We start from the raw sequence: 22,089 nt of genomic DNA on the forward strand, positions 1-22,089 counted from the left end.
AAGTGCCAGGTGCTGTACTAAGCACTGGGGTACCGTACTAAGTGCTGGAGCTTCCAATCTGGTCTACGGGGACAGATTCACAGGTAGTCTCCATTCGGGAAAGCTTCCTGGAGGCAGCAGCATGGAATGGTGATCAGAAATGTCTGAGGGCAAGCCAATGGAACCTTCACTTCGCAAAGATGAGACTGTCCATTCGACTGGCAGCAGGAATAGACTGCCTAGGTAGCAGAACTCCACAATGGCATTCTACTAGATACTTATCTTTACACTCAATTGTTTTTCCTCATCTGTGCTATATTTCCCAACTAGAGTGCAAGCTGCTTGAAGGCAGGAGTCATGTTTACTATTCTCTAGTGTACTCTCCCAAGTGCTTAGTGCAGAGTCTATTGTACTCTCCCAAGCACTTAGTACAGTACACTTAGTAATCGTTCAATAAATACCATTGAACGATTCATTATGTACCATTGATTGATTGATTGCTGCCAATGATGACCTTGGATTGTGAGTACAGTTTTCCACTAAATCACTGACATTTTTTCTGAGAGGCTTCTCTGTGGGAAAGTGGGGTGTGTGTGTATGTGGGCGGGGGGGGTCTCTCTGGAGAAAGCCCCTCCAGAAAGGGAGTGGGGAAACCTGAGGAAGGAGGAAAATCTCTGTGGTTCAGACAGCAGGCCTATGGATAAGAGCACGGAACTGGGAGTCAGGACATCCGGGTTCCAACCTCAGCTCTGCCAGTGGCCTGCTGTGTGACTTTGGGAAAGTCACTTAACCGAGCTTATTTATTTTTGATCCGAGTTGTACGTATTTTTAAGTTTGCTCCCCCAATCAAGCGTAAGCCCCTTGTGGCAGAAAATGTGACTCTTCATTATTCTGCAATTCCTATGCATCTAGTACAGTACATTGCACTAAATCAGCAATCAATGCTAATGTTACTACTCTCTGGGCCTTGTTTTTTTCTACTGTTAAATGGAAATAAGATACCTGCTCTCCCTACCTCTTAGAAATTAGCCCTGTGTGAATTGGGGACTGTGATGATATGATCAACTACTCCAGTGCTTAGCCCATAGCAAGCACTTTTCAAGGGCCATAAATGAGAGCTGCATGGTCCATGGCCGGGGAGAGGTGATTAGAGTTTTCCCAGTGTTACAAACAGGCCTGATCCCAAAGCCGCCCTGAGTGCGGGGCAAATGAAAAGTTGGAGGCAACAAATCCCACTTCCCTGCTCCAGTGGAGCTAATCCTTTGATCAATCCCTTAACTCCTTCAGCTGCTCACTTAAAAGAGCAGGACTCTGCAGCAGCCTCCAAACACTTACATCTAAGCCTCAGGATCAACTTGCCGGAGGGAAGTCCTTCTACGAGTCTACCCCAAGTCCCTTCTGCTGCACTTCCAGCCTCTGTCACATAATATTCCAAACTTGGAGGCCCCCAGCCTTCTCTTCTCCAGGCTGCACTATCCCCAGAATTGCCCAAACCCACCCGCCGTCCCTCAAGTCTGGAAAGGTGAGTGGATACCAGAGGCCCGGACACCTGGATTCCAGTTCCGGTCTAGTGCTCCATACAGCCCCATAGGGTGGGATTGCTAAGTAGCAGTCCTGCTCACCTGGAGGAGCAGCATGGCTCAGTGGAAAGAGCATGGGCTTTGCAGTCAGATGTCATGGGTTCAAATCCTGGCTCCACCACTTAGCTGTGTGACTTTGGGCAAGTTACTTAACTTCTCTGTGCCTCAGTTCCCTCATCTGTAAAATGGGGGTTAAGACTGTGAGCCCCCACCATGGGACAACCTGACCACCTTGTAACCTCTAGTGCTTAGAACAGTGTTTTGCACATAGTAAAATGCTTAATAAATGCTATTATTATTATTATTATTATTATCTGGGGGTTCCATCTGGGTCAGTCCCTCTGTGACTTGGGACCCAGTGGCCAGAAAGAGGAGAGGGGCAGGAAGGGGTTCAGCTGGGCTGGGCAAGATGAAGTACCAGGATGGTGTCTGTCAGGATACGGGTGAATGGAGCTGGAGGTGTGACAGTGTTCAGCCAAAATCTACTCCGGGAGCCCTGGGAGGGCTGGAACTGGGGGGACTGGGAGGGCTGGGGCTATAGAGATGGGGGAGTTAGGACCACCAGGCCTAGGAACATTACGGGCTGCGGAGATTGACAGGCCTGAGGTTAAGCTAAAGTGACCAGATATTTGGTGCCCCAGGGAGATGGTAGGGCAGAGGGGAGAGAAGGGGAAAAGAGTGGGGAGAGGAGTTTTTTTGCTAGGTAGCCTCCTTCCTCTTCCCCTCCAGGAAGTCCCCTGGCCCCAGCTCCCTTCTCTCCCCAGTCCTTTCTCCTCCTCGTATCAGCCTACTCTTTCAATGGTTGGTGGGGGAAGAGGAAGAGTACCAGCTTCCCCGTCGTGGCAGGAGGGAGAGGGAAGGGAAGGGGTGGGGGTCTGGCATTCTCTGACCGGCTTGCTGACTTTTGGTTCCTCATCTGGGCCTCTGACAGAATCGGAAAGTGACCCCCCACCCCCAAGGGGCTGTGTCTGGCTGCCAGACACACCCCCTTGGGGCCTGGGACGCCCTGGGGATTTCCCTGGAAGTGACCTCACGGGTCACTCCAGCTCCCCCAACCCCTTCCCTGCCTTGGCCAGAAAAGTGACTGCTGGTTCCCAGAAGGGGTGTGGGGAGGTGGGGAATGATGACGACTGGGGACTGAGTTCTAATTCCCAGGCTGCCTCCTCCAGGAAGCTAGCCTCAATCCCCTCCCCAGACCCTCTCCCTGGTCAGCTCTGACCAGTGGATATGAGGCATTCAGATGCAGGGGAGTCGGACTCCCTTGGCTCCCTCCTGGGTCCCTAAACCCACCTTCTGGGCCACTTTAAAGCAGTCCATCACCTTGCCCCCTCCTACCTCACCTCACCTCTCTCCTACAATCCAGCCCGCACACTTCGTTCCTCTAGTGCTAACCTTTTTAATGTGCTGCAATCTCACCTATCTTACCACTGACCCCTATCCCACGTCCTGCCACTGGCCTGGAACATCCTCCCTCCTCAAATCTGACAGAGAATTACTCTCCCCCGCTTTAAGCCTTATTGAAGGCACAGGTCCTTCAGGTGGCCTTCTCTGAAGGCCTTTCCTCTTTTCCCACTCCCTTCTGCTTCACCCTGATTTGCTCCCTTTGTTCTTCCCCCCTCCAACCCTACAGCATTTATGTACATTTCTGTCATTTATTTATTTAGATTAACGTCTCCCTCCCTCCCTCTAGACTAAGTTCGTTTTGGGCAAGGAATGTTGTATTGTATTCTCCCAAGTATTTTGTACAGTGCTCTGCACACAGTAAGTGCTCAGTAAATACAATCGAATGAATGGGCCCAGAACTTGCCAGTGCCCAGAATTTAAGTTTTTTTTTTTTGGGGGGGGGGGAGCTGGGGGTTATGGTATCTGTTAAGAGCTTACTATGTGCAAGACACTGTTCCACGCACTGGGGTAGTTACCAGCTAATCAGACTGAACCCAATCCACGTCCCACGTGGGGCTCACAGTCTTAATCCCCATTTTACAGATGAGGTAACAGGCACAGAGAAATGAAGTGACTTCCCCAAGGTCACAAAGCAGGTAAGTGGAAGAGCGGGGATCAGAATTTGGGTCCTTCTGACTCCCAAGCACATACTCTATCCACTAGGATGCACTGCTTCTCTTACGAACTACAGGGGAGGCCGGTGAGGAGGGGGCACCAGAGATGGCTAGGGGGTCACAGGAACGGGAACCTTGAGAAGGAGGGAGCCACAAGCTGTCCCAAGCAGATGGTCACAGGCTGGCAAGTGGCTTTAACCCAGGACCCAATGTTTCCAGGTGTTTGGAGGCCCCCTGCAGCTGTTAGGTGACCAGTCACACCCTGGTCATTCTGCCAGAGGCCGCCCTAAAACGTCAACTCCTGCGGCGACCCCGGTCAACTCTGGCCAGTGGATATGAGCTCTCAGACTTGGGAGGAGTAGAGAAGACTTCATTATCTTTAGCCCCACAGTCTCTGGGTCACCTCTTCCCTGGGCACATGAAAACTCCAGTAATAATAGCAGCATGGCCTAGCAGAAAGAGCATCCCCCTGGCAGTCAGAGGACCTGGTTTCTAATCCCAGATCTGCCACTCGTCTGCTGTGTGACCTTAGGCAAGTCACTTAGCTTCTCTTTGCCTCAGTTACCTCATCTGTAAAATGGGGATTGAGATGGTGACCCCCACATGGGACAAGGACTGTGTCCAATCCGATTTTTCATTCATTCATTCTTTCAATCGTATTTATTGAGCACTTACTGTGTACAGAGCACTGTACTAAGTGCTTGCGAAGTACAAATTGGCAACATATAGAGATGGTCCCTACCCAACAACGAGCTCACAGTCTAGAAGGAGGAGACGGACAACAAAACAAAACATGTGGACAGGTGTCAAGTCATCAGAATAAATGGAAATAAAGCTGGATGCACACCATTAACAAAATAAATAGATTTGCTTGTATTTACCCCAGCACTTAGTACAGTGCCTGGTGTACAAAGTCAGTGCTTAACAAATACCATTATTATTATTACCTCATCTTTAAAATGGGGACTGAGAATGTGAATGTGGGACATGGACTGTGTCTAACCTAATTATCTTGTATCTACCCCAGCACAGAGTACAGTGCCTGGCACATATTAAGTGCTTAACAAATACCATTAAAATAAAAATAATAATACCACTAAAATAATGACATTATTTAATGGTATACCATTAAAAACAATGTCAATAATAATAGTAATGTGATGCTTGTTAAGTGCTTCCCATGTGCCGAGCCCTGTGATAACACTAGGTTAGATACAATTCAACCAGATCAAACACAGCCCCTGTGCCATGTGGGGTTCAGAGTCAAAGGAGAACAGGTATTGAAATCCCCATTTAACAGATAAGGTAACTGAGGCACAGAGGACTTGTCACACAGTAGGCAAGTGGCAGAGCCGGAATTAGAACTCAGGTGCTTTAACTCCCAGATCTAAACTAGGCCAAGCTCCTAGGTTGCTCCCACATCCCCTCCCAGCTCCCATAGCCCTCCCCAGGCCCCTGAACCCTGTCAGTCACCCCAACTTGCTGATTACAGAGGTGATGGAGGTGGGTCTGAACAGGGTTGGAGACAGTCTCCAGCAGGGGTCCAGACCCTCTACCCCTCCAAGATCTCAAAGCACGCTGGTGGGATCATCAGGCCCTTCTCTCAAGAGTCGGGGCAGTGGGAAGGGGCATGCGGCGAGGAGAAATAATAATAATAATAATAATTGGCATTTGTTAAGCGCTTACTATGTGCAAAGCACTGTTCTAAGCACTGGGGGGGATACAGGGTGATCAGGTTGTCCCACGTGGGGCTCACAGTCTTAATCCCCATTTTACAGATGAGGTCACTGAGGCCCAGAGAAGTTAAGTGACTTGCCCAAGATCACACAGCAGGCATGCGGTGGAGTCGGAATTCGAACCCATGACCTCTGACTCCAAAGCCCGTACTCTTTTCACTGAGAAGAGAAAGAGGCCGGGGTCACTCTGGCCTGCACAGATGAAATCTGGCTATGGCTCTTCCAAGCCAGAACCCCCAAAATAGCAAATCATGAGACCCTGATTTCAATCTGTAATCCACACCTCCTCCTAGAGGCCTTCCCAGACTGAGCCCCCTTTTTCCTCTCCTCCTCCCCGTCCCCCCGCCCTACCTCCTTCCCCTCCCCACAGCACTTGTATATATCTGTAAAGATTTATTACTCTATTTTACTTGTACATGTTTACTATTCTATTTATTTTGTTAATGATGTGCATAGAGCTAGAATTCTATTTGTTCTGACGATTTTGACACCTGTCTACAAGTTTTGTTTTGTTGTCTGTCTCCCCCCTCTAGACTGTGAGCCTGTTGTTGGGTAGGGACCATCTCTATATGTGGCCGACTTGTACTTCCCAAGCGCTTAGTAGAGTGCTCTGCACTGAATACAACTGAATGAATGAATGAATGAATGCGATTCACCCAACCTCCCACTCACACACAGATTCAGAGAATGATCCTGATGGTGATAATGGTATTTTTAAAGTGCTTACTATGTGTCGGGCACTGAACTAAGGGCTGGGACGGATACAAGCTAATCGGGTTGGATGCAGTCCCTGTCCCACATGGGGCTGACAGTCCTAATCCCCATTTTCCAGATGAGGTAACTGAAGTAGGGTGGCCTAATTGATAGAGGACAAATCTGGGAGTCAGAGGACCTGGGCTCTCATCCCAGCTCTGCCACTTGTCTGCTCTGTGACCTTGGGCAAGTCACTTCACTTCTCGGTGGCTCATTTACCTCATCTGGAAAATGGGGATTCAATACATGTTCTCCCGCCTACTCAGATCGTGAGCCCTATATGGGCCCTGATTATCTTGTATATAATGATGGTATTTGTTAAGCACTTACTGTGTGCAAAGCACTGTTCTAAGCACTGATAAATGCTATCATTATTATTATAAAGTCACATAGCTGACAAATGAAGAGTCGGCATTTGAACCCATGTCCTCTGACTCCAAAGCCCAGGCTCTTTCCACTGAGCCACGCTGCTCTACCCCAGTGCTTACTACAGTGCTTGGCACTTAGTAAGCGCTTAAATACCACAATTATTATTCACCACACCCTACATGAACTCCGGGTATTCAAACACGTCACCCTTCACATGTGACACAACTGCCACAAATCCAAACCTGGGTACCCCAACACCCTCAACCCAGACCCACAACACACACAATCACACACAATCTCACACACACCCACACCCCATCCCCCCACAACTCACACACCACACAGGGACTACCACACTTTCAGTACCCCACTGCCCATCTCCGACTCCATCCCAAACCCAGAGAAGCGAACCAGTGAAACCCCACCTGGGGGTTCCCCCAGCAGTCAGGGCCGTCCCCCTTCCCCACAACCACCGGTCTCCGGAGTCCCCCCTCGGCCCCGTCACACCCCAGTCCTCGAGGATCCGTAGCCCTGGGTTGACTCGGTACCTTTGTAGGAGGCCGGGGCATCAGGCTCCCAGCCACCCATCCGTCTCCGGGAATTCTGGGCCCCACCTGCACCCCGCTTGGCTCGGTTGAGGCAGGACTTCCTGATCGCAGTGGCCGTGCTGGGGATGAGGAACTCACTGGGGAGGGAGGAGCAGAGCCAGCACTGAGGCTGGGGGGGGGATCCGGCCAGGGCGGGGCGGCCGTGGCCATTGACCTGTGACCCAGGCGTTCTCGGTAGGGTGGGCTTGGTCCTCAGGAGGGGTCACCAGGGGTCTCCGCCCCTGCAGGACAAAGGTGGGGGGAGCTGTGTAAAGACACCCACTGGGAGCTCCTTGCGGGCAGGGAACGGGTCTTCCGACTCAGTTGTCTCGTAATAGTAATAATGGTATTGATAATGATGGTATTAGTTAAGCGCTTACTTTGTGCCAGGCATTGCGCTTAGCGCTGAGGTGGATACAAGCAAATCGAGTTGGACACAACCCCCGTCCCCTGTGGGACTCACTGCCTCAATCCCCATTTTACAAATGAGGTAACTGAGGCACAGAGAAGTGAAGTGACACCCACGGTCACACAGCAGACAAGTGGCGGAACTGGGATTAGAACCCATGACCTTCTGACTCCTCTGCTGGTGCTCTATCCATTATGCCATGCTGCTTGTACTTTCCCAAGTGCTTAGTACAGTGCTCTGCCTACAGTGAGTGCTCAATAAATACAAGTGACTGATGATTACGCTCCCTCATCCCACCCCTCTAATCATACAGCTCTCTCCCTCTTGCCCAATCCCCAGAGCCCAAGATAATAATAATAATAATAATGATGATGGTATTTGTTAAGCACTTACTATGTGCAAAGCACTGTTCTAAGCCCTGGGGAGATTACAAGGTGATCAGGTTGTCCCACGGGGGGCTCACAGTTTTAATCCCCATTTTACAGATGAGGTAACGGAGGCACAAAGAAGTTAAGTGACTTTCCCAAAGTCACAAAGCTGACAGTTGGCGGAGGCAGGATTTGAACCCATGACCTCTGACTCCAAAGCCCGTGCTCTTTCCACTGAGCCACGCTGCTTCTACTCCTGGGATGACTCCCGGGCAAGTACCCCGAGGGGTGGGGGAGCAAAAGACCAGCCACCTCCATCCCCACGCCCCCGCGCCCCAGCCTGTGCAACAAGACATAATAATAATGGCATTTATTAAGCACTTACTATGTGCAAAGCACTGGGGAGGATACAAGGTGATCAAGTTGTCCCATGGGGGGCTCACAGTCTTAATCCCCATTTTACAGGTGAGGTAACTGAGGCCCAGAGAAGTTAAGTGACTTGCCCAAAGTCACACAGCTGACAGTTGGCAGAGCTGGGATTTGAACCCATGACCTCTGACTCCAAAGCCTGGGCTCTTTCCACTGAGCCACGCTGCTTCTCTGGCCATGGGGTGCTGCATCGCCTCTCCCCGGGGGGAGGGCCCGGCAGAGAGGGTGAACGGAGCTCAGTACAGTCACCACTTGATAAATAGGACTGATCGAATGGCCGATTGATGGTCAGAGAGCCTGTCCCCCAGGCTGTGAAGGGTTTGTGCACCGGTTGATCTCCCCATCCCCTGAGGTTGGGACAGGAGGAAATGGGATTAAGCAGCAGCAGGAGAAACTGCGGTGCAGTTGCACAAGAAGGAGCACTTCCTGACCATCAGGGGATGGACATATCCATAGAAACAGGCCCACCCACAGATGCGCAGTTTTTCCATATTCCCTGCCCCACTGCCAGCATGCTCAGGCCCCCGCCCCTGCTCTTCTACTGGCATGCTCATCCCCTTGTTCCCTCCCCACCATAACAATAATAATAATAATAGTATTTGTGAAGTGCTTACTATGTGCCAAGCACTGTTCTAAGCACCGGGGTAGATACAAGGCAATCAGGTTGTCCCATGTGGGGCTCACAGTCTTAATCCCCATTTTCCAGGTGGAGTAACTGAGGCACAGAGAAGTGAATAGTAATAATGGCATTTATTAAGCACTTACTATGTGCAAAGCACTGTTCTAAGTGCTGGGGAGATCAGCACTTACAAGGAGATCAGGTTGTCCCATGGGGGCTCACTGTCTTAATCCCCATTTTACAGATGAGGTAACTGAGGCACCGAGAAGTTAAGTGACTTGCCCAAATTTACACAGCTGACAATTGGCGGAGCCAGGGTTTGAACCCATGACCTCTGACTCCAAAGCCCGTGCTCTTTCCACTAAGCCATGCTGCTTCTCATAGCAACGCTAGGTGAAGTGACCTGCCCAAGGTCACACAGCTAACAAGTGGCGGAGAGGAATTATAACCCGCGTTCTCTGACTCCTAAGCCCATGTTCTTGCCACTAGGCCATGCTGCTTCTCTAGGCCACAGTCATTCATTCAACCATATTTATTGAGCACTTACTGTGCGCAGAGCACTGTACTACGCACTTGGAAAGTACAATTCAGCAATAAAGAGAGACAATCCCTGCCCACACAGGGCTTACAACCAAAGACCCCGTGACACGTTCAGCAGCATCGAGGCTGAGTTGATCCCTTCAAGCAGACAGCCCAGTCCATACAGAGAAGCAGCGTGGCTCAGTGGAAAGAGCCCGGGCTTGGGAGTCAGAGGTCATGGGTTCAAATCCCAGCTCCGCCACTTGTCAGCTGTGTGACTTTGGGCAAGTCACTTCACTTCTCTGGGCCTCAGTTACCTCATCTGTAAAATGGGGATTAAGACTGTGAGCCCAACATGGGACAACCCAATCACCTTGTATCCTCCCCAGCACTTAGAACAGTGCTTTGCCCATAGTAAGCACTTAACAAATACCAAAATTGTTATTATTATTATTATTAAAGGAGAGTGGGGAGGCCCAAAGGGTGGGAATGGAAAGGAGCAGAGAAAGGGGGAGTCAAAGTAGCTCTGACCATTGCCTTTAAAGCTGCCTTGGAAGCAGCATGGCTTAATGGACAGAGCATGGGCTTGGGTGTCAGAGGTCATGGGTTCAAATCCCAGCTCTGCCAATTGTCAGATGTGTGACCTTGGGCAAGTCACTTCACTTCTCTGGGCCTCAGTTCCCTTATCTGTAAAATGGGGATTAAGACTGTGAGCCCCCCGTGAGACAAACTGATCACCTTGTATCCTCCCAGTGCTTAGAACAGTGCTTTGTACATAGTAAGCGCTTAACAAATGCCATCATTATTATTTTATAGCACTCAATCAGCTCCAACTTATCAATCGAGCTATTTATTGAGCACTGACTGGGGGCAGAGCACTGGACTAAGCACTTGGGAGAGAACAATACTTCTTATCCACTCTGCTTCTCCCTCCACACTCCAGCTCACACTCTTCATTTTGCTCAAGGCAACCTATTCACTGCACCTCAATCTCATGTCCTCTATTGCCTGCAGACTTCTTGCTCACTCCTTCTCTTCCACCTGGAACTCCCTCTCACCTCACAGCCAATAGACCACAGCTCTCCCCATCTTCAAAGCCCTTCTGAGATCTCATCTCCTCCAGGAGGTCTTAATTTCTAACCTCCTCTGTTTAGACACCCCACAACTGCCACTTCCGCGTCACTTCGGCATACATAACCACTCACAACCTCCCGTAGCACTTATTTACATCTCTTACATAAGTTATTACTTAAGCACTGACTCATGTACATATATCCCCTTTTCCTTCTTCTTCCTCTCTGTAATTTATTTTTAGGTCTATTCCCTTGCTAGACTAGAGAAGATCCCTGAAGGCAGTAATCATGTCTACTCATTCTACTGTACTTTCCCAAGTGCTTAGTACAGCACACTGCTATCAGGAAGGGAGGCATTCTCTTTGAGCAAAAGTTTGGTAAGGAACGAGAGACCAGAAAGCAGAAGCAGCGTGGCCTACTGGAAAGAGCACGGGAGGAGTCAGAGGACATGGGTTCTAATCCCGGTTCCACCACCTGTCTCCTATGCCACCTTGGGCAAGTCACTTTGTTTCTCCGTGCCTCAATTACCTTATCTGAAAAATTGAGGTTAAGACTGGGAGCCCCATGTGGGATATGAACTATGTCCAACCTGATCAGCTTGAATCTACCTCAGCGCTTAATACTGTGTCGGGTGTATATAAGCACTTAACAAATACCATTAAATAAAAAACAGAGCCAGAGGCCTCAAACATTAAGCACTATAGTACGACAAGGGATGGCTTTTTTGTGTGTACAATGTGACCGGGACCGTGGATATCGCTTTGGCCTTTTCAGCCTCACATACGCTCACTTTTAGGAGAACTTCAAAGACGAAGGAGTCTGATCCAGTGCTCTGCACACAGTAGGCCTCAATGAATACTGCTGATTGATGGACGGATTGATTGCGGGTCCTGCCAGCTGGCCCTCATGCCCCCCTCCCTCTCCTCCCCCCTCCAGGCCACTTCCCTAAGGAGAAACCAAAAGTGAAACAGGTCCCTGGGGAAGAGCAGTCCACCAGCAGCAGTCTAAAAGGGGAAACTCTAGAGGGGGAGGGGAGAGGAGGAAGAGTGGGAGGGGGGAGAGAGGGCAGGGGGCTGCGGCCCCCCAGGATGGGAGAGGACAGATGCTGTAGGTGGAAGGCCTCTGGCCCGGGAAATCCGGGTTCCGGTCCTGGCTCGGCAGCGGGCCCATCTAACCGCTGTGAGCCTGTTTCCCCATCTGGGGAATGGGCAGGATTGCCTCACTGCCTTCCTTGGGGTGGGGGGGAGAATGGGTTGGGAGGAAGAGGGGGTCCAGAAGGGAGGAGGACTGTTGGCCTGACCAGACCCTGCAGCTGCCTCCACCCCACAGCTCCAAATAAAAATAATAATAATGATGATGATGGTATTTGTTAAGCACTTACTATACATCAAGCACTGTTCTAAGCGCTAGGGTAGATACAAGCTAATCAGGTTGGGCACGGTCCCTGTCCTGCATGGGGCTCACAGTCTTAATCCCCCATTTTACAGATGAAGGCGCTGAGGCACAGGGAAGTGAAGTAACCTACCCAAGGTCACGCAGGAGACAAGTGGTGGAGCCAGGATTAAAAGCCAGGTCCTTCTGTCTCCCCAGGCTGTGCTCTATCCACCAGTCCATGCTGCAAGCTGCTCCCACTCCACAGCTGCTCAGACCCAGCAGCTGCTCACAGCCACAATGCAACGGCTCAGATCCTGTAGCTGCTCTCACCCCACAGTTCCTCAGACCCTGCAGCTGCCTCCGCCTCACACCTGCTCAGACCCTGCAGTTGCCCCCTCCTCACAGCTGCTCAGACCCTGCAGCTGCCCCCTCTCCACAGCTGCTCAGACCCTGCAGCTGCCCCCTCCCCACAGCTCCTCAGACCCTGCAGCTGCCCCAGCCCCACAGCTCCTCAGACCCTGCAGCTGCCCCCTCCCCACAGCTTCTCAGACCCTGCAGCTGCCCCCTCCCCACAGCTCCTCAGACCCTGCAGCTGCCCCCTCCCCACAGCTCCTCAGACCCTGCAGCTGCCCCAGCCCCACAGCTGCTCAGACCCTGCAGCTGCCCCCTCCCCACAGCTCCTCAGACCCTGCAGCTGCCCCCTCCCCACAGCTCCTCAGACCCTGCAGCTGCCCCCTCCCCACAGCTCCTCAGACCCTGCAGCTGCCCCCTCCCCACAGCTGCTCAGACCCTGCAGCTGCCCCCTCCCCACAGCTCCTCAGACCCTGCAGCTGCCCCCTCCCCACAGCTGCTCAGACCCTGCAGCTGCCCCCTCCCCACAGCTCCTCAGACCCTGCAGCTGCCCCAGCCCCACAGCTGACCACACTCTGAAGCTGTCCTGTCCCACGGCTCCTCAGACCCTGCAGTTTCCCCCACCCCACAGCTGCTCAGACCCTGCAGCTGCCCCCTCCCCACAGCTGCTCAGACCGTGCAGCTGCCCCCTCCCCACAGCTCCTCAGACCCTGCAGTTGCCTCCTCCCCACAGCTCCTCAGACTCTGCAGCTGCCCCAGCCCCACAGCTGACCAGACCCTACAGCTGCCCCCACCCCACAGCTGCTCAGACCCTGCAGTTACCCCCTCCTCACAGCTCCTCAGACCCTGCAGCTTCCCCCACCCCACAGCTGCTCAGACCCTGCAACTGCCCCCTCCCCACAGCTCCTCAGACCCTGCAGTTGCCCCCTCCCCACAGCTCCTCAGACCCTGCAGCTGCCCCCTCCTCACAGCTCCTCAGACTCTGCAGCTGCCCCAGCCCCACAGCTCCTCAGACTCTGCAGCTGCCCCAGCCCCACAGCTGACCAGACCCTGCAGCTGCCCCAGCCCCACAGCTGACCAGACCCTGCAGCTGCCCCCAGCCACAGCTGACCAGGTCCTGCAGTTGCCCCCCCCCCCCCCACAGCTGCTTAGACCCAGCAGCTGCCCCCTCTCTCCACAGCTGTTCAGACCTTGCAGCTGCCCCCTCCTCACAGCTGGTCAGACCCTGCAGCTTCCCCCTTCTCACAGCTGATCAGACCCTGTAGCTGCCCCCACTCCACAGCTGACCAGACTCTGTAGCTGCCTCCCCTGCCTGAAGGAAGGGGCTGGGAGTCAGGGCTTCAGAGTTCCCACTATGTCTGGCTCTGTCCTCCCACCTCCCTTTCTTCCTTTGACTCCCCACCCCGATACCCATCTCCCCTTCCCCATTCCAGCAGGGATAAACTCTACCTAGAAAAGAGGGTGGCCATTTTGTCCACCACTGCCTCCCCCGGCCCCCAGGGCAGCAGATGCTCTCCCTAGTCTTAGCAGCAGAACAACACAGTTCAGCTCTATCAAGACCTCTGGGAGAAGAGACGTGTCCCTATATTCTCTCTTCCTGGAGCCCAAAGCTTTGGGTGCATTGGGTGAGGTGGGGAGGGGACCTATTCAAATGGAAGAGCCATGAGGACCCTGCGCCAGTGTCCTCTTGGCAGGGGAGGAGCTGGCTACGGGGTAGACGTTGCCCTTCTCTGCTCCTTTTAGCTCTGCCACTTCCTGTGACTCTCCTCAGCTTAGCATCTGCAGGCCTGATAAACTCTTGGGAAATCCCAGCGATAAGGCAGCAGGGGGGAGGAGGAGAGAGGAGGCAAGAGGGAGGAGGAAAGAAGGGGGAAAAGGGTAAAGAAGGGGCAAGGAGCAAGGCTTCTGGGGGCTACTCAGTTTGATCCCACAGAGGTCAAACAATGGTCCCAGGTCTTGATCCCAGCCCCAGACTGTCTTATTCATTTATTCAATTGTATTTACTGAGCGCTTACTGTGTGCAGAGCACTGTACTAAGCGCTTGGGAAGTACAAGTTGGCAACATATAGAGACAGTCCCTACCCAACAATGGGCTCCCACCCTCTAGCCTCCCAAACCACTGGCCCCCAGGACCCAGCTCTTTCCCCCCCTCCCCTAACCCTGACCCTTACGATTTTGTTTTTTTGGAGAGGTTTATAATATTTGTTACACAATTACTATGTGCCAGGCACTTTACTGAGCACTGGGGTAGAAACAGGTTGGACACAGTCCATGTCCCATATGGAGGCACATACTCATGAGCAGTAAGGAGAAGCAGCGTGGCTCAGTGGATATAGCCCGGGCTTTGGAGTCAGAGGTCATGGGTTCAAATTCCAGCTCCACCAATTGTCAGCTGTGTGACTTTGGGCAAGTCATTTCACTTCTGTGTGCCTCAGTAACCTCATCTGTAAAATGGGGGTTAAGACTGTGAGCCCCCCGTGGGACAACCTGATCATCTTGTAACCTCCCCAGTGCTTAGAACAGTGCTTTGCACATAGTAAGTGCTTAATAAATGCCATTATTATTATTATTATTCTCTCAATCCCAATTTTACAGATGAGGTAACTGAGGCCGAGAGAAGTGAAATGACTTGCCCGAGGTCACAGAGCCGACAAGTGGCAGAGTCCTTCTGACTCCCCAGGCCATGTTCTATCCACTAGGCCACACTGCTTCAAGTTGGACCTAAGCATGGTGCTGGGGATCCAGGCAGAGCCATCCCTCTGTGGGAGGGCTGGGGTCCCAGTCCCCTCTTTGCCTATTACTGGACAGATTTGGGGGGGCACAAGGGTTAACAAGCATGGGTCTGGCCTCAGGAGCGACACTCTGGGAGGCAGCGATTCTCCTTCCGACGCTTACCCTAACACACTGTACAATTTAGACAAGTAATGACACCACTCAAAGCCCCGGATTGTCTACTCACCGCTAATGACCCTCTGGGATGGACAGAGCAATGATCTTGATGCTGGGACACAGGCAGTATGGCCTAGTGGAGAATTGTACTTTCCAAGCGCTTAGTACTGTGCTCTGAACACAGTAAGCGCTCAATAAATACGATTGAATGAATTATGGGCCTGGGAGTCTGAGGACCTGGGTTCTAATCCTGGCTCTGCCTCTGGCCCGCTGTGGATCCTTGGGCAAGTCACTTATAATAATAATAATGTTGGTATTTGTTAAGCGCTCACTTTGTGCCAAGCACTATTCTAAGCACTGGAGTAGATACAAGTGCTTAGAACAGTGCTTTGCACATAGTGAGTGCTTAACAAATACCAACATTATTATTATTATACAAGCTAATCAGGTTGTCCCAAGTAGGGCTCACAGTCTTCATCCTAATTTTACAGATGACGTAACTGAGGCACAGAGAAGTTAAGTGACTTGCCCAAGGTCACAGAGCTGGCAAGCGGCGGAGCCGGGATTAGAACCCATGACCTCTGACTCCCAAGCCCGGGCTCTTTCCACTAAGTCACGCTGCTTATGTTCTCTATGCCTCTTTCCTCATCTGTAAAATGGGGATTTAATACTTGTCCTCCCTCCTACTTCAACTGTCAGCCCATGTGAGACAGGGACTGTGTCTGACCTGATTGTCTTGTCACAGTGCTTGGCACATAGTAAGCCCTTAACAAAGACCACAGTTATTATTACAATTATTCATTCATAAGGCTCAGTCCCACAAGTCTAGGGGGAAGGGAGAACAGATATTAAATCCCCATTTTACAGATGAGGAAACTGAGGCCCTGAGAAGTTAAGTGACTTACCCAAGGTCCCACAGCAGCAGGCAGAGTGGGGATTAGAAACTAGGTCCTATGAATCCCAGGCCCTTAATCTTTCCACTAGGCCATGCTGCTCCTCAATTAAGCAGCAGTCCCACAGGGGAGGGACAGAAATGAATTAATTGGTGTCAGGGTTTGGCCGTGTGTAGAGTCCCATCAACTCCTGGCTTGGCTGTTCGACATCCTAGCACACTTTCAGTTACAAAAGAAAATGCAAATCATAATTTTCTGCCTTAAACCTTGTGATCATTCACATCTTCCCACTCCTCAAAAACCACTTGCTTACCATTGCCTTTAAAGCACTCAAACAGCTCGCCTCCTTCTAGCTTACCTCACAGATTTCCTCCTACAACCCAGTCCGCATGCTTCACCCCCTCCAACACCAACATACCGTGTTTCAATCTCATCTATCTCACCGCCCTCCCCTCACCCACGTCCTCCCTCTGGCATGGAACTCCCTCCCTTTCATATCTGACCATCACTCTCCTCAACTTCAAAGCCTTATTAAAACCACATGGCCTCCAAGAGGCCTTCCCCAACAAAGCCTGCCATTTCCCTTCCTCTCTCTCCCCTCTGCATCGCCCTTACGCTTGGTTCGGTACCCTTAAAGCATTTGATGTTCACCTCATCCTCAGCCTCTCAGCACTTATGAACATGGACTGTGAGCCCCCCAAGGGACAACCTGAACACCTTGTAACCTCCCCAGCGCTTAGAACAGTGCTTTGCACATAGTAAGCGCTTAATAAATGCCATCATTATTATTATTATATCAGGGAATATGTCTAAGGGAACATGTCTACCAACTCTGTTGTACTGTATGATTCATTCATTCATTCAATCGTATTTATTGAGCGCCTACTGTGTGCAGAGCACTGTACTAAGCGCTTGGGAAGTACAAGTTGGCAAAATATAGAGACGGTCCCTACCCAACAGTGGGCTCACAGTCTAGAAGGGGGAGACAGAGAACAAAGCAAAACATATTAACAAAATAAAATAAATAGAATAAATATGTACAAATAAAATAAGTAGAGTAATAAATACATACAAATATATGTAGTAGGGAGGGGAAGGAGGAAGGAGGATTTTTTTTTCACATTAACACAGAACCTTTATTTTCGACAAGATTTCTGTACATTTAAAGCATTTGTGCTTTTTTCAAGTCCAATGTCGAGTGGAACCGAATCACTAGCACAATGACCAACTGCCATGGGACGCCAACCTGTGGGAGTTTGAGTTTCAAAACCAGCCAGGAAGTTTGTGACGATCTCCTTCAGCTTTGCATCACACTGTTCTGAGATCTTTCTATCAGTCCTGATGTTGCCCAGGAGGGCCTGATCCCAAGTGCTCAGCAGTGTTCTTCTACACACAGTAAGCACTCAATAAATACCACCGATTGATTGATCGTTCTAAGTGTCTAATTTGGAGCTGCAGTTCTCTGCGGTAAAAGTTTCTAGCAGCCTCCGCGGCAGCAGTTCCCAACAGCTCAGGTGTTCTGGGGTGGTGGGGCCTGAGCCTTCCAGTGAGAGGGAGAAAGTTGTTGCCAACTTTCTGTTGGCAGTTGCCAACTGCCAAAGAATACTGCCAACTTGTACTTCCCAAGCGCTTAGTACAGTGCTCTGCACACAGTAAGCGCTCAATAAATACGATTGATTGATTGATTGATTGAGAAAAGTGATGACACTCAGGCCATGTCTGCCCTTTGGCTGCATGGAGTCCCTGACTGCCCCAACTCGAGTTAGCCCCTTCCCCACCCCAGCCCCCTTGCCCAGGCTGGGAAAGTTCCCTCCCCACCACAGCCCCCTCCCTTTCCCTCCTGGCTGGCTCCTTCCCCCAGCTCCAACTCAGAAGTGGGTGATATCGAGGCCAGGAGAGTCTGACAAGGCCTCTTGGGATCAGCCTCAAAGCCGGGACAGAACCGGTTTCTGGGTCACCGTTTGGCCGGGGGCCCAGAGGGAGAACTTTAAGCCTAGAGAAACCACCTGGAAAAGGGGCTGTGGGCTGCTCCAGAACACGGGGGCAGAAGGGCTGTCACAGAAGTGCTAGGACAGTGAACCCCCAAGCCTCTTCCCGCACTGCCCCTCACCTGCAAGATTGAGACAACCACCTGCCCCTCTGCACTTTCCATTTTCCCATTTCACTCTCCCGCTTGGTGCCACCCCAAGTTTCTTACCCAGATCCCTTTCAGCCCCTCCCAACCTGCCAGGATCCCACCTACATCTGCCCCCCCCCACCCAACACCCCTCCCCTCCAGCCCAGCCACAGTCCCCAAATCTCACCTGTGAGGTCTCTGGGGCTCGGAGGAGGAGAGACCTGGGGCTCAGGTGGGGCAGGGGGCTCTCCCAACACTCGGGCCAGTAGCCTGGGACTGAGTGTGCAGGGAGGGCCCAGGCTGGCAGGTCTTGCACAAGAAGAACTGCTGAGATCTCTGGAGGCCAATTACCCAGATTACTTAGTTGGGGGTGGGAGAGCGGGGCGTGGCTCCGGGCCTGGGTGGTGCAACCCCTTGCCCTCTGAGGCCGCCTTCCTCCCTCCCTCTCCAGGAGCCCCAGATTCTATGCCATCAAGTTATTCAATTAATCCTGTAGTCTACCCCAAATCCCCAATACTGCAATTTCAGCCCATTTTCTGTGGTTTCATCCCTCTAAAAGGCTGGAAGCAAGCTAATGTCCCAGGGACAGCCACAGCTTCCTGGGATCTGGGCAGGAGAAGGGAGGTTGGGACTGGGACAGGGGCAGTGAGACCCCTACGGTAAACCCGGCACAGGAAGACATGCCCGGCCCATCTAGGCAGAGAGTGCCAGGGCTGATTTCGTTCTTTTGTAGGGGGCCAGGAAGGAGTTGGGCCAGAGGACAGGAGTTGGCCTGGGCCGGTGGCCTTAGCCAAGGGCTTTTAGTCAAATACCCTTATAGGGTGCAGCCAGGTGGAGAGAGGAAGTCAGCAAGGGCTGGGATTCCCCAGGCTGGTGGGACAAGAAAGGAGCAGTCTTCCCCCCCTCCACACCTTCCCTGTCACCAAGCCTCGTCCCACTACTTCCCTCAGGGCCACCAGGGCAGGGTAGGGTGGAAGTGGAGAAGGGCAAAGGCCGGGGAGCAGGGGAGCCATAAGAGCTAAAAATCATGCAGCAGCTCACACCCGACTCTGTTCTTCCTCTGGCTAACCTAAATCCCTCCTATTGCAAGTGAAGCTGGATCCCTTTGCTCCCACCCCACCTAGGGCCAGGAGGTACAATGGGAGCAAATGAGGCAGCATGGCCTAGTGGATAGAGCACGGGCCTGGGCGTCAGAGGACCTGGGTTCTAGTCCCAGCTCTGCCACTTGTCGGTTGTGTGACCTTGGACAAGTCACTTCATTTCTCTGTGCCTCAGTTACTTCATCTGTGAAACTGGGTAATAATAGTAATGATGATGGCAATTGTTAAGCACATACTATGTGCCAAGCACTGTTCTAAGTGCTGGGGAAGATACAAGGTAATCGGGTTGTCCCACGTGGGGTTCACAGTCTTAATCTCCATTTTACAGATGAGGTAACTGAGGCTCAGAGAAGTGAAGTGACTTGCCCAAAGTCACACAGCTGACAAGCGGCGGAGCCAGGATTGGAACCCACGACCTCTGACTCCCAAGCCTGTGCTCTTTCCACTGAGCCACGCTGCTTCTGGGTAGTAAGACTGGAGCAGCTCACACCCGACTCTGTTCTTACTCCTGGTTAACCTAAATCCCTCCTACTGCAAATGAAGCTGAATGCCCCAGGCCAGCATTGTGAGGGTTAAGGCTGCCCTGGACAGCAGGTATTAATCATGTGGGACATGATTAAGAGAAGCAGCATGGCTTAGTGAAAAGAGCATGGGCTTAGGAGTCAGAGGACGTGGGTTCTCATTCTGGCTCCGCCACTTAGCTGCTGTGTCCTCTTGGGCAAGCCACTTAACTTCTCTGTGCCTCAGTTACCTCACCTGTAAAATGGGAATTAAGACTGTGAGCCCCATGTGGGACAACCTGACTACTTTGTATCTACTCCAGTGCTTAAAACAGTGCTTAGCACATAGTAAGTGCTTAACAAATAACATAATTATTATTATTATTACCTTGTATCTACCCCAGGGCTTAGAACAGTGCCTAGCATATAGTAAGCACTTAACAAATACCATTAAAAATAAAACAAAAGACAGACTCCCCTCTAGGCCCAGCTCCTCAACTCTCCAATCCCCTGGATCCCTCTCTTCCCTGCCCAGGTAGGGTCAGGAGGTTCAGCAGGAGCAAATGAGGCAACAGATTCTCTTCCAGACCCAGCCCAGCCTTCCATGTCTCCAATCTACCAAGGGTCTGTCCAGGCCACTGGGCCCCTGAAAATGGGGACCCTCTACCAGACTGGAGATAGACATGCTTGCTGAGGTTGGAGATTTTGCTGGCAAGGTGGTGGTGGGAGGGCGGGAAAGAGAAAGTTGGCGGGGGGGGGGGGGTTGCCCCAGGCCAGCATTGTGAGGGTTAAGGCTGCCCTGGACAGCAGCAGAAAGGGGCCAGTTGCCAAGCCTCCCATCCCCCCCGCGCCATCCTGGGGCCTGGGGAACAGAGACGGCTTGTTCACTGCAGCTCCTGCGCTGGACTCTGAATGAAAGAATGGGGGCTCGGGGTTGGGGGGAGCAGTCGAGGGGACTCCCAGCCCTGGGGGAGGCCACAGGGAGCCCCACCCCCACCCCAAACCAAACAACCAGGCTTGGACACTGCCCCATCCCATCGCCGCCCAGGCTAGCGCGATCAGCCGTCTCCAGCCACGAGAATGCCAAGGACAAGCAGCACCGTTCCCGGCCTGCTCCCGCTGCCCCCCTTCCCCTGTCCCGGGACCCTGGGGCCTCTGAGGGGCCAGGCCAGGTCAGGCCAGGTCCAGCTGCTGGGGAAGCCCCCCTGGTAGGGGAAGGGCCCAATGTTGGGGGGACGGGTGGGGGCAGACCAGGTGCTCAACCTCGTTACGTGGCAGGGGCTACCAGATCAGCCACAGGGCCAGCCCGAGGATGTGGACTATCCCCATGGGGAGAACAATTTCCCCACCCCAGTGCCAGGCTCATAAGGGGTCTATCTGTCTGCCTCCATCTGTCTGAATGAGCCCCATCCCAATCGGAGTTATCACGGCACAGATGGATCAATCAATCCACAGCATGTATTGAGCTCTGTACTATGTGCTTGGGAGAGTCCAACATAGCAGAGTAGGTAGACAAGTTCCTTGCTCACAAGAAGTCCTGCAGGGAGTTAGAGAGGCAGAAGACAAGGAGATGTGGTCCCTGCCCTCAAGGGGCTGAAAGTGGGATATGGAGGCAGGGGTCAGGGAAGCCAGGCAGGAACTGCTGCACAGACAGACAATGACTCTCCCCCTCAATTCAAAGCCTTATTGAAGGCCCATCTCCTCCAAAAGGCCTTCCCTGACTAAGCCCTCCTTTCTTCTTCTCCCACTCCCTTTATTCATCCCCCCTCCCAGCCCCACAGCATTTATGTACATATCTGTCATTTATTTATCTGTATTCATGTCTGTCTCTCCCTCTGAACTGTAAGCTCGTTGTGGGCAGGGAATGTAGCTGTTATATTGTACTCTCCCAAGCGTTTAGTACAGTGCTTTACAGACAGTGAGGGCTCAATAAATATGACTGACTGACTGACTGACTTCCCAAACCTAAAAAACAGATGCCAGAGACATGGTAAAAATAATAACTATGGTATGTGTTAAGTGCTTATTGTGTGTCATGCATTACGCTGTGCACTGGAATTTGTTCAAGATTATCACATCTCGCACATTCTCTGTCCCACATGGGCCTCTCAGGCTAAGTGGGAGGGAGAATAGGTTTTCAATACCCATTTTACAGATGAGGAAACTGAGGCCCAGAGATGCTAAGTGACTGGATCAAGGTTATACAGCAGACAAACAGCAGAAGCAGGGTTAGAAACCAGGTGAGGATCTGGGGTACTAAGCTCATTATGGGCAGGGAACATGTCTACCAACTCTATTATGCTGTACTCTCCCAAGTGCTTAGTACAGTGCTATGCACAGAGTAAGCACTCAATAAATATGACATTGAATGGGTAGATACAGTATATT

General features: G+C 51.9%; 1 protein-coding gene across 4 annotated transcripts in view; it reads right to left on the reverse strand.

Annotated features, from left to right (window-relative positions):
* ARAP1 (ArfGAP with RhoGAP domain, ankyrin repeat and PH domain 1) overlaps positions 1-22,089 on the reverse strand; it is a 98,548-nt gene that overhangs the window by 63,454 nt on the left and 13,005 nt on the right. The window contains exon 1 of one of the 4 annotated variants that reach the window (XM_038769002.1): positions 7,023-7,077. The exons of the other annotated variants lie outside the window; for them this stretch is intronic. The gene's annotated coding sequence lies outside the window, so the exon portion shown is untranslated. Of the gene's footprint in view, positions 1-7,022; positions 7,078-22,089 lie in introns of those variants that run through there. 4 annotated transcript variants of the gene reach the window in all.

This window comes from Tachyglossus aculeatus, chromosome 2, assembly GCF_015852505.1.
Source record: "Tachyglossus aculeatus isolate mTacAcu1 chromosome 2, mTacAcu1.pri, whole genome shotgun sequence".
Taxonomy (NCBI): Eukaryota; Metazoa; Chordata; class Mammalia; order Monotremata; family Tachyglossidae; genus Tachyglossus; species Tachyglossus aculeatus.